The sequence below is a fragment of the Podarcis erhardii genome (genome assembly GCF_964252035.2).
Source record: "Podarcis erhardii genome assembly, chromosome: 2".
In the NCBI taxonomy this organism is placed as follows: Eukaryota; Metazoa; Chordata; class Lepidosauria; order Squamata; family Lacertidae; genus Podarcis; species Podarcis erhardii.
This window is the reverse complement of record NC_138498.1, coordinates 126888426-126901131: the sequence shown is the minus strand read 5'-3', so window position 1 is coordinate 126901131 and position 12706 is coordinate 126888426. Positions and strand designations below refer to the sequence as shown.

The window sequence follows — 12706 nt, the reverse complement described above, 5'->3', positions numbered from 1 at the left end:
TTCCCTCACACCTCCTGTCATCCCAGGAGCTCCTCCTTCCACAACAACCCTGCCAGGCTGGCCTCTTGCATGTTGCCCCCTTTCCAGCAGGCGAAGCTGCAGGGACCACTCACTTCCTGGCCCTCCCAAAATGGAGGAGACCAGGCATCTTCCGACTACGGTCCACGGGCCGGATCTGGCCCCCCAGGCTTGTAAATGTGGCCCACGGATCCTGCCACCCGCTCAGTCAGTCCCCGCGCGCTGAGCTAAACCGGCATGGCAGGAGGTTTTCTTGAAAAGAAACAGTGGACGCCCTTGTTCGTATCGAGAGAGAGGGCCGAGGGGAACAAAAGCTGCTCTGCCTGGCCGTCTCTGCAGGGACGTTGTGGGGAAATGGGCTCCTTTTGCACCCAGTTTTGTAGAGGGGATAAACCTGGGTCTGGACTGTACCACTTCAGGTCCCCCGGAGGGGAAGGTAAAGGGACACCCGATGACCCACATTCTGATATATTTATTTTGGGGTGGGAGGGATATGCTGATTTCGCTCAGGTCAGTCTCCCCTACTTCAAAAAGGTTCTCTCCCACAATCCCAAAGACAACACAGGCCCCTGTCAAGAGTCTCCCAGAGCATGTGCAGAGTTAGAGTTCAGAGATGCTTTTGTTGCGATTCCTGTCCTGCGGGGGGTTCGACCGGATGACCCTCAGGGCCCCCTCCCAATTCTACACTTCTATCATTTCACAGCACGGAAGTGAGGGGCAGGGACTGCCAGAAAGGGGGGCTTTTGCTATGCACAGATGTGGCCCCCTCCTTAAAATCACAGCTGTGAATCTGCAGGATGCGAAGCCAAGCAGACCCCTGACCCCCAAAAGGAAGGGGAAGGGGGCTTCCAACAAGGGACCGGAGGGGCAAGACTGGGCAGCGAAAGAGGAGGGACCCAGGAGTCCGGGGGCCTACGATCCACTTTGCCCTTTCAACGGGATCTGGAGACAGGCAACAAACCAAGCCAGGAGCTGGGTTGCCCAAAGTCCGTTACTGCAGAAAGAAGAGAAATCCGTGAGATTCTGACCCGATTCGGAGAGGAAACATTAGCTGGCTGGGGGTTGCAATTGCAGGAATTGCTCCACAACAACCCTGTGAAGCAGGCAGACTGGATCCTGCCCCCCCGGCCCCCCTGCGAGCTTCATCATGGCCAGGGACTGGGGATTCGAACCCACATCTCTCTGCCAGGGCCTAGTCTGGCCCTCTCACCACTGCACCGCACTGCCTCTCAGTGGGTGGCACAAAGATATGTTTTTTAAAAAATAGAAAAATGAGGAATCGAGAGAACTCGACGAGGAGGAAAATGAAGCAGGGAAAGCTTAATGACCAGAAAACCCGGGGAAATGGGACAGGAATACTTGAAAGCATGCAGAAAGCTGAAACGGATATCAACATTTCTGAGCCGCTGGGCAGGGATATTTTTAGCAGGCGACCAAAGAGAGTCTGGCCAAGGCGCCTGGTTGGTATCAAGAGGCAGGGAGTTCCAAAGAGCCTTGGAGCCAGGAGGGACCCCGAGGGTCATCTAGTCCAACCCCCTGCAAGGCAGGAATCTTGAACCCAGAACCCTGAAATGAAGAGTCTCAGGCTCTCCCAGCTGAGCTTATTGTACTTGTTGAAAGTACACTGAACAGGATATACCAAGAGCTCTGGCCAAAAAGTTTCAATACAAGGAATAATTCCTACTCGAGAATTGAAAAGCGTGTATATTCTGCTAAGAATACCAGTGTTAAACTAATAGTAAATTTAAACACAACGTATAAGTGCGACAGTTTTAAATAATAGTAAATTTAAACACGACGTTTAAGTGCCGAAATAATGTAGTTTCAAATATGCAGTGATATGTGGGAATATGGTTGTTTATACCTATAGGGAAAATGGGCACATGGGTGGAAATTTACTGCAGCCTGACCTTTTGGTAGGGCAGGCTGTGTTAGGCATGATCAGCGCATGGACACCTCATGCTAGCCTGTGATTGGCTTATACAGCATACCCTGATAGTGGGGTGATTTTCCATGTATGGTATTGTCTTTTACTGTTGAGTTGATACAATGTTCTGTGGAATAATAAAATGCTAGGCCGCAGCAGTTTGAGCAGATCAGTTCTGTTCAGCTCAGTTCAGCTCAGTTGTTGCTGGCTAGGCCTTTTCAATCCATCCTGGTGTGAGACTGATTTACTTATGACGAGCAGGCCCTCGTCATTTGGTGCCCCGTGTGAGGCAACAAAAGAGCCCCAAGGTCGAACGCACTGTTACGGCAAAAATCTGGGTGCGAGGCTACTCTGCCACCCAGCTCATCGGACTAAGTCCGTGGGTCCCTGCGGAGGAAAATGAGCTCAGCCGGAGACAGGAGCAAACTGCAGAAGATCCAAGTTTATTGCGCAACAGGTTCAAGGCGAGATTGAACAGTGAGAAAGGGGTGACATGAGTTTTTGAAACTCCCTCCATGTCCCAGAATACAGTGCAAAACACGTCATGAATATATTAAAGAGAGGTTTGGTTACACAGATTACATCATGAATATATTAAAGGGAGGTTGGGTTACACAGATTAACATATGGAGGAGGGAGGGGGGAATATGCAGAGCTGGAGATATGCACAGATAAACACTTCCTGGGGATGAGAAAACAATAGTCCCAAATATGCATAGTCTGTCACCTGACATTGCCTGGAGGAAAGGCTGATCAGAGCAATTTGAAAGGATTAGGGTCTTGACACCTTGCTGGAGGGATTATGCTGGACAGGGGAGGTGTGATGGAGTCCTAGAGAAATTGAGCAAACTGGCACGTTGATTTTCTATGAATTTTATAGATTTTAGTCCCTTTTGACATTGACAATTGGAAATGAATTGATATATTGTAGCGAAGAAGAAGGTGAAGAAGGCATGCCCCCCCCCTTCCGTAACAGTCCCCCATTCGGAGATAGATTTGCATTAAAGTTCTGTAAGAACTTGCAAATCTTTTCTCCGCACCCTAAATCTCGGTGAAGGTAGGGGTGCCGTGTGAGTGGGAATAGGCCCTAATGGAAAAGGAGGTGGGTTGAGCAGGGCAACAAAGGAGGGAGCAACACGGACCAAGACAATGTATGTTTACGTTATATAGATATGCACTAAATAATAACTTTGTATCTATCGTACTAGATGTGTGGGTTTGTGCAAACCTGAAGGGGACTTGCAAATCATGCCTCTTAAGGCCATTTGCAAGTATAGTAGTGCAAAAAGGACACCTGTTGTATTTTGTTCAATAGTGGTCTATGCTTTACATTTAGCAGGAAGGTCCACTACTGACTGAAAAAAAATGCAGTTTGCTTTGTCCCCCGCCATTTTTGTGTTCTCAGGTGTCAAGGTAGCTTTTCTGTGGTCTCACAGTAGTGGCAATCCCTGGTGAATCCACTTAGGGCTTTCATATTAACCATGTTGCCTGGCACTCACCACAGCTGCCATAGGTTCGGGCACGTCCTGAGGGAAATGTCCTTGCCTTGGCTTCCTATGGGGGTTTTATTATTGGTCTTGCAGTCATGGGAAGTTGCGCACTTGCACTTTAAGGACCAAAAGCTAATTGCAGCCTGGATACACTTGCCCAATTCAAACTGAGTCCAATTTGAATTTATCTTTCCCCATGGTTCTCAACTCTTCAAACCAATCTGTTAAAAGAAAACCATTCTTAAAAGGGCACTTGTCCAAATAAGTCAATTTAACTCTATAAGGGATCATTCCTGCTAAATCAAGGCATATACACCTTCCTGAAGCTTCTCCTTGGTAAAGCGAGTTTTAACACATTTTAAAATGGGTAGGGAAGGTTGGCAGTGTGCCAGGTGGGACAGCGAAATGTGGTTATCTAAACATTGAACTACACAATAGCTTGATCCATTAGAAAGCATAAAGTGTATGAAAATCCTCCATTGGGGTATAAGGAATAAGGCAGTATACATTAAACATAAGACAATTACACACACACACACAAATTCCTCCCTTTGTGGAAATAACACTGTCAAACACATTTCAACATTCCTACATAATAACACATAATACACAACAAACTAATTAAATATCAGTTGAATATAAAAGTCAAAAAATCTCCTTGCAATTCAACTCCTCCCCTTTGAAAGAAATTGCTGTGGCCACTTTGAAAACTGTGTCTGTTGTTGTTGCAGGTAATAAGTCTCGTGGTAGCGAAGCTTTTCATTGGATCTGTAATAACACACTTGTAGAAATGATATCCTGTAAGGGCAGGGTGGACTTAAAAGACACAGTTAAAATAATAATAAAACACACACACAAACACACACACACAATGACCTATGAGGAACCAAAATAAATAAATGCTAAGACACAGAATTTTAAGAAATCTGAAGTAACAATGAAAATAAAAGAGTGTTTCTTGATGTGACAACATCGGCTAGAATGTTAATAGCAAAATACTGGAAAATGACTTAATGGCAATTTAAAGTTGTGCAAGTACCTTGAACTAGCCAAAATGACAGAATTAATAAGAAATGCTCAGGCAAAAGGTAAACAAATACCATTCCACAAACAATGTTTGGTTATGCTTCGATTAATTTCATAGACATCATGGAAAAACGGATTAAATAAATGGAAACAGATTATTTGTAACTTTAAAAGTGTCAAAGCCACGAAGAGATGGAAGTCACTAATACAGCAGGGATTTCACAGAACAGAAAGAAAGTTGTTGTGGGAGGAAAAAGGGACAAACACTTTGTTCACATATCCTGTTAAAAGGGAAAATTATTTCATGTGAGAAGCCTGTCAGGAAATGCTGTTCCTAAAATGCACACAAACAAAGTCTGTGACTTAAATCCCATTGAGGGGTGGAATTCTTTGATATTTACCTGTGAAAAGAATTTGGCATGTTAAGATTTCAAACTTGGGACACATTAAGGGTGATTTCTCTCAATGGTTCCAAGTTTTAACATAAACCTCCTCTCCCCCCCTCCTTCCTCTCTCGCTCTCTCTCCTTTTCCTATCTTTTTTTTTTTTTTTTTTAAAGCTGATCTAGTCTCTGTGCATGTGCGGAGTTCATGTCTCAGCAAATCTTTTTTTACTATTGAAATGTTGCATCTTTTGGCAAAATTAGAATTTGAATAAGGGAAGGGTAAGGAGTAGAGTTTAAAAGAGGGTTAGATTTAAAACAAAAAAGAGAAACTCAGCAATTGAAGTATTCACCAACAAAAGCTAGCAATTTCAGCCCAAGCAAAGCGACTGCGTCCTTTATGTACAGGAAAGGGCTAATATCCCTCTGGCCATTCGCGGAACAATGCCGCGCCCTTATATATGGGAAAATGGCCAGAGAGTCAGAATTCATAGGAATTTTTATTTTATTTATTATTATTTTTTAACATTCTAAGTTTTTCGGCCTTACCATTTGCAGACAAAAATTTTCCTGCCCCTTTATTTACAGGATTGGTCAAGGCCCATATGTATTTGTCTGATTTTTAAATAGTAGACAAAATGATAAACACTGTAATCACTCAAATGCTTGATATTACCAGTTGTGCTTCAAAACATCACAGCTTCACCTCTCACCTTTTAAAACTAGAGAGCAAAGCTAGGCTGAATTTCAACTCCATCACCACACCAGAATTTAAGAATTACCCTGCGATGCTTGCGGACACATGTCCTTCCACACAGCCACAAATTGGGAGAGTTGAAAGGGACCCTGGGGTCATCTAGTCCAACCCTCCAAAATATAGGGTTCACAGCAAGATTTCACAGCAAGATTTGTACTACACACACATTCTTATGTATACAGGCACTACTGGGGAAGAGAGCACAATCAGTGCTCCTATCATGTACTAAGGAAGAGGAAAATAAAAATTCCTAACTTTATACAGAACCCTTTAGCAGATCTTGAGATTAGTTTGAGTTTACTTCCTTAGACGTGCAAGTTCCTTAGAGTGCAAGTTCCTAGACAAATGATCTTTAAAGAAAGATTGAAGTGAACATTTTCTTAAGATAGGGAGAGGATCTCTTATAAAGCATAGTTAAAACAGCCATAGATTTGATTTAAAGGGAATACAAAAGTGACAATTTTAAGCCTAATCTATGCCCCCCCCCCTTTTGCAGTTTCCTTTAAAGGAAGCTTACTCGGAAGTAAATTTACCTGGCACAGAAGAAGAGAAAAAGGAAAAAAACCTGAAAGAGACAGAATGAAACAAGGGGGGGCATTTTCTAAGAAAAGAGGCCTGATATCAGGAGCCTTACAATAACTCTTCTGTCCAACCAAATCAAAGTTAAAACTGGACTCAGATATTTTCTTAGAAGGAAGACCATACTTTCATAGGCATGTGCTTCATGAAATAAATACACTGCATTTTAGCTTGAGAGAGCAGTGGTGCTCACCTACGCTTTTGCAGCAGAAACATCTAATTCACATTAGAAACATTCACATTCCAAAATAGACTGTAGACTCACGATCTGAAAAGTTGCAGCAAAGCAAGAGGTGGGGTAAACATTTGCACCCTTCATTCTCATTTTGTCTTATTTAGGACTGATAAGGTCCAGCATAGCTTCCTTAAATTTAAAATTTTGAAGCAAGCTTGCAGTTTAAACTATGCGCGCTTAAGAAAGGCAGTCTGTCAGAGACAGAAGGAACAGACAACACACATAACAGACAACATGTAAACACACATATTCTCATATATGTATTAACACACAACACACATAACAGACAACATGTAAACATATATACTCTCATCCTTTAGTTGGTTATTGCAAGGAGTTGGGCTGCTTCCTTTAGCTTCATTAAGTGAAATTAGTAGGAAGGTCCCACATGGTTTTAAGAGCCTCCTTGCCTCTTCAAACACCACCAGTTAACCAGCCGGCCAACGCAATTCGGGCTTGGCGGAGGCGGTGCTGGCGGGCCAGATTTCAGAACAGAGGTTCTAATTTTGCTTCGATAATAATTTGTGGCCAGGAATCGTCTTCCAATACGTGATGACAAATTGGAGAGGAGAGTCAGGGTCCTTCTGAGACTGAGATGGCTTTCTAGAAGCCTTCTTCCCAGAGTGAGCCCGCTCGCGTTTGGAAGCCTGGGTACCCATTTTATGTTTTACGCGTGTCTAGACAGAAAGAGGGAAGAGAAAGGGCGGTAAGGATTGGTATATCTAGGAGATTGATATACTTAATACAGGATTCATAGTAAAGAGGGGTCTTTAGTCGCTTGGCAACTTCCTTAGAGGGTTTTTAAAGAGCTCTAGCTATCCGGTATTCCTTCCTATTTCCTTAGTCAATAACCTGGGGTCCTTTTCCACTCTGCCGATCCCGCCCAATTCCTCATGGGCTATCCCTCCTGGCAACCTCCTACCTATCGTCAATCTCAGGAAAAGGGGCCCTACTGAACGCCCGCGCCATGCGGTGCCAGATCGGGTGATCCCTGGATAGAGTTTTGAACCGAAAATCCCCCTTGCTTTTGGAAGCGGGCTCACGCACGATACACGTGTTACGTGGCACCGACCAGTGCGGCTGGGATTGATACAGAAAGCAAGACCCCTTCCTGCCCCCTAGGAAGGACGCTCGGGAAGTTCGGAAAAAGAACTCCAACCCCTTGCTTTCAACTGGGATACCCGTTGCGGAGAGTCGGCTGTCTTTCCAAGCCGGGTCTCTCCGTCTTACTTTCGGACTCCCAATTGGTGCGGCTGGCTGGAGGGTTTTTAGAGAAAGAGATAGAGCTCAGAACCCCCCTTTCAGGTCGAGCAGCAGTCCACGGTCTCTCTCACCAATTGGACCAAGAGACAGGCGAGAAGGAGCGATAGAGAGGAGGGCAGAGAATTCAGTTGCCAGGAGATTTCCACCCCTTTCCCACCAGTGCACTGGATTTTTCCTTTTCCTTATACTCACGTGTCTTCTATGATGATAAGCCGGCTGGATCCCTCTTTGCTCCCCGGCTGAACTCCTGGGGCTTTTGATTACCGCCCGGAAGATGGCCGGGGGTCCAAAGGATCTTCCCAGGCAAAATGGCCTGGTGCCGGCTGAAGATTTCGGGGCCCCCGGTCAGCAACGCGGGAGAACCGCATGCCCCACGTTGGGGCGCCAACTGTTACGGCAAAAATCTGGGTGCGAGGCTACTCTGCCACCCAGCTCATCGGACTAAGTCCGTGGGTCCCTGCGGAGGAAAATGAGCTCAGCCGGAGACAGGAGCAAACTGCAGAAGATCCAAGTTTATTGCGCAACAGGTTCAAGGCGAGATTGAACAGTGAGAAAGGGGTGACATGAGTTTTTGAAACTCCCTCCATGTCCCAGAATACAGTGCAAAACACGTCATGAATATATTAAAGAGAGGTTTGGTTACACAGATTACATCATGAATATATTAAAGGGAGGTTGGGTTACACAGATTAACATATGGAGGAGGGAGGTTGGGTTACACAGATTAACATATGGAGGAGGGAGGGGGGAATATGCAGAGCTGGAGATATGCACAGATAAACACTTCCTGGGGATGAGAAAACAATAGTCCCAAATATGCATAGTCTGCCACCTGACATTGCCTGGAGGAAAGGCTGATCAGAGCAATTTGAAAGGATTAGGGTCTTGACACCTTGCTGGAGGGATTATGCTGGACAGGGGAGGTGTGATGGAGTCCTAGAGAAATTGAGCAAACTGGCACGTTGATTTTCTATGAATTTTATAGATTTTAGTCCCTTTTGACATTGACAATTGGAAATGAATTGATATATTGTAGCGAAGAAGAAGGTGAAGAAGGCATGCCCCCCCCCTTCCGTAACAGCACCGAGCTGGGACCCATCGTATTTCTCCGTCCACGTCAATGGCACCGAATCCGCGACCCCAGGAAATCAAGGAAGTTGGACCCTTCCACTGTGGATCTGGAAGCAACCTATAAGACACTAGAGGGCGATATAGTATAAAGGTACATAAAATACCAAAATAAAAAAATTCCTTCCAGTAGCACCTTAAAGACCAACTGAGTTAACTCAGTTGGTCTTTAAGGTGCTACTGGAAGGAATTTTTTTATTTTGTTTTGACCATGGCAGACCAACACGGCTACCTATCTGTAACATAAAATACCAGTACACAACAATTGTTTTATACAAGTCTCAATGGCAGTCAGAAAGAGTCCATATTATATAGTCAGAATGAAGAATCTAATAGGGCCAAAAAGAAGTATCCGGAGTATGAATCAGTTGTACAACTCAGTAGTGGTGACCAGGACAGGGCCCTGTTTCGGAGTAAATGCCTTCTTCAGCTGGTAATATCAAATAATATGTCAAAATAGATCAAGGTTCTCCAATATCATAAAGCATAATTATATTGAAATATATACATTCTAAAGTGTATTAACACATATCATGATATTTGGTTCCATACCTCGGTTTTTTAAGGAATATACATCTGTTGGAAGTTTGTATCATTCAATTCTTTTGTGTTTCTTTTTCCAACACGCATGTTTTGTACCTCTGAATAGTGGAAATGTTGAGGTTGGAAAACAATATATCCAGAATAAGCATAACTAGATTAAATTAATCCACAACAATAGGACTCCTGAGTTCTTGAGATGATTTCTTTTGTCCATTTACTGTATTTATTTTTCCCAATTGGAACTATAAAATGGTGATTTTCTTGAGTCAAAATGAGAGTAACCCTGAACAATTTTTTAGCAAAAAAGCACTGTACCTATATACTACAGAAGCATGTATGGAACTGTACTGTAGTTGTTTGCATATATAGTGACATATTGTAATATACCTTCCCCCCCTTTTTATTTCTTTGTTCTCTATTCACTTTTTATTTCCCTTTTTATTATTCAAGTATTCTCAATTTAAATTACAGGTAGGTAGCCGTGTTGGTCTGCCATAGTCAAAACAAAATAAAAGAAAAAAATTCCTTCCAGTAGCACCTTAAAGACCAACTAAGTTAGTTCTAGGTATGAGCTTTCGTGTATCTGAAGAAGTGTGCATGCACACGAAAGCTCATACCTAGAACTAACTTAGTTGGTCTTTAAGGTGCTACTGGAAGGAATTTTTTTGTTTTGACTATGGCAGACCAACACGGCTACCTATCTGTAACTGGAATAATTTATTTATACCCTTCCCATCTGGCTGGGTTTCCCCAGCCACTCTGGGCAGCTTCCAACAAAATATTAAAATACAGTAATCCATCAAATATTAAAAGCTTCCCTAAACAGGGCTGTTGGATTACTGCCTGAGTCCGGCACGTTTCCTCTGTGCATAAATTCTTCCAGGCAGCAGCAGAGCGAGCAGCAAGTGCTTTCCGTGTGAGATAAAGGAAAAGTCTGCACACTGTTTCTTCTATCTAAACACCACTTACCCCAAACACAGACCTTCACAGAACTCCCCATCAGCGAGGTTCATAGAATCATAGAATCATAGAGTTGGAAGAGACCACAAGGGCGATCGAGTCCAACCCCCTGCCAAGCAGGAAACACCATCAGAGCACTTCTGACATATGGTTGTCAAGCCTCTGCTTAAAGACCTCCAAAGAAGGAGACTCCACCACACTCCTTGGCAGCAAATTCCACTGTCGAACAGCTCTTACTGTCAGGAAGTTCTTCCTAATGTTTAGGTGGAATCTTCTTTCTTGTAGTTTGGATCCATTGCGCTTCTCTGGAGCAGCAGAAAACAGCCTTTCTCCCTCCTCTATGTGACATCCTTTTATATATTTGAACATGGCTATCATATCACCCCTTAACCTCCTCTTCTCCAGGCTAAAGATGCCCAGCTCCCTTAGCCGTTCCTCATAAAGCATCGTTTTCAGGCCTTTGACCATTTTGGTTGCCCTCCTCTGGACACATTCCAGTTTGTCAGTGTCCTTCTTGAACTGTGGTGCCCAGAACTGGACACAGTACTCCAGGTGAGGTCTGACCAGAGCAGAATACAGAATTCCAGGCAGAGGGACAGTATTTCAATGCAACTAATCCAGCCCGAACACTCTGACACACATGCTGGAAACAGATGTCTAGGTGCTTGGTCCTGGCCTTAAACTGCTCAGATTCTGCCAACTTCAGACAGAGCTGATTGTCTTCCAAAACAGTGACAGGCAAACAACTCTCCGCAGATCTCTTGAACCAAACACACAGAACTCCAGTTCCCTGCAAATCTCAGAAAGCGCACTGAACTCAGCCTCAGTAGATGAGAGCGCTATGAGACTTTGCTTTCGGGAACTCCACCCAACCAAAGAGCTCCCAAATTTTACCACCATACTGGACACGGACTTCCTATCTGCCAGATTCACCCAATCGCTGTCTACGCAGCACATCAGCTTGATGTCGCCCTTGGCTGACAGCTTAAGGCAGAAGTCTTTGGTATCTGGCTGACCACCGGCTCCTGAGCCTCTGCAGGGCAATCTCTCACAAGATGTGACGTAGACCCACAGCGAAAACAGCGCTTGGAGACAAAGGATTTTACTGAGTCCTCAATGCTTCTTGCTGCCCCTCCACTCTTTCTTGGTTTGCAGCTTGTGCCTTCTCCCCACCCTCTGACATTTTTCCTGTTCATCAATCAATCTCCCACGAATATATTCAGTCGTCAGCTCCGCAGGCAGCATAACTTCCATTGTCAGAACCAGGTTCTCATAATTCCTGTCCAAAGAGCTCAGCAGAGTGGAAGCTTTCAGCTCACCTGGGAAAGGTACGTTGAGCTGACGCAGCTTAGTGAAAATGGCCAGCATCTGCACAATGTGGTCACGTACCGATTCCCCTGGGGACAGTCTCTTCTGAAACCGGGAGCGTATCACATGGATCTTGGCCCCAGCTGTTGTGCACTGGTGGACCCACATTAAAGCTTGCCAAATTCCGTGACAAGTCAACAAACCGTCAATACGAGGCAATTGTGAAGCCTCCATGGCCATTACAATACGGGACATGGCTTTCTGATCCTTTTTTGCTGCGCCAGCAGCCCTTTCCACTTCGGCCGTATTAGCCCCTGCAGCTGCTGGTACTGGATCGGCTTGGGGGCACTCCCAGAGCTGCTTGCCCATTAACCAATAACGAATCTGGCGAGACCACTCGTCCCAATTGTGGCCATTTATCCTTTCAAAAGGCACATTGAAAGATTCATGAGATTGCTGCTGCGCCATCTTCCTGGGGCTTTAAGCTTACTGACGCTTTCTGCCGGCCGGTGCTTCAAAGATGCTTCCTGCAGCAAGCTCCGCTTTCACCAGCGAAATCACGACTGCCTCAGCTTCAGGCAGGAGCTCAGAGCTGGACTTTGCTTCTCACACTCAGTACAAAAGCGTACAGCCAGAACCGCCTGGATTACTGCCTGAGTCCGGCACTTTCCTCTGCGCATATATTCTTCCAGGCAGCAGCAGAGCGAGCAGCGAGTGCTTTCCGTGTGCGATAAAGGAAAAGTCCACATGTTGTTTCTTCTATATAAACAGCCTTTATTTACATCAGTAGGTAAAATAACAAACAACTCCACCAGAGCTCAGACACATGCTGTGTGTCTCTCTCTCCCGGACAGAAGTGAAACTGTTTCACACAGACAAAGAACCTGCAGCTTCCCTTTACGTAGGAAGCTCCTCCCCAGATGTAGGACATGCAGGAGGTTAACCCTATAACCACCACTCCACAAGGCTGCCTTCAGGTGTCTTCTAAGTCTGGTAGTTGTTTTTTTCTTTGACATCTGTTGGGAGAGGGTTCCACAGGGCAGGCGCCACTACCAAGAAGGCCACTACCGAAAAGGAAACTCCCATCTCC

The 12706-nt window shown here is 44.8% G+C and overlaps 1 protein-coding gene across 6 annotated transcripts in view; it reads left to right on the top strand.

Moving 5' to 3' along the window:
• Positions 1 to 12706, top strand: part of LOC309334648 (uncharacterized protein) — a 193453-nt gene that overhangs the window by 87123 nt on the left and 93624 nt on the right. The window contains exon 1 of one of the 6 annotated variants that reach the window (XM_081849117.1): positions 11479 to 11636. The exons of the other annotated variants lie outside the window; for them this stretch is intronic. The gene's annotated coding sequence lies outside the window, so the exon portion shown is untranslated. Of the gene's footprint in view, positions 1 to 11478; positions 11637 to 12706 lie in introns of those variants that run through there. 6 annotated transcript variants of the gene reach the window in all.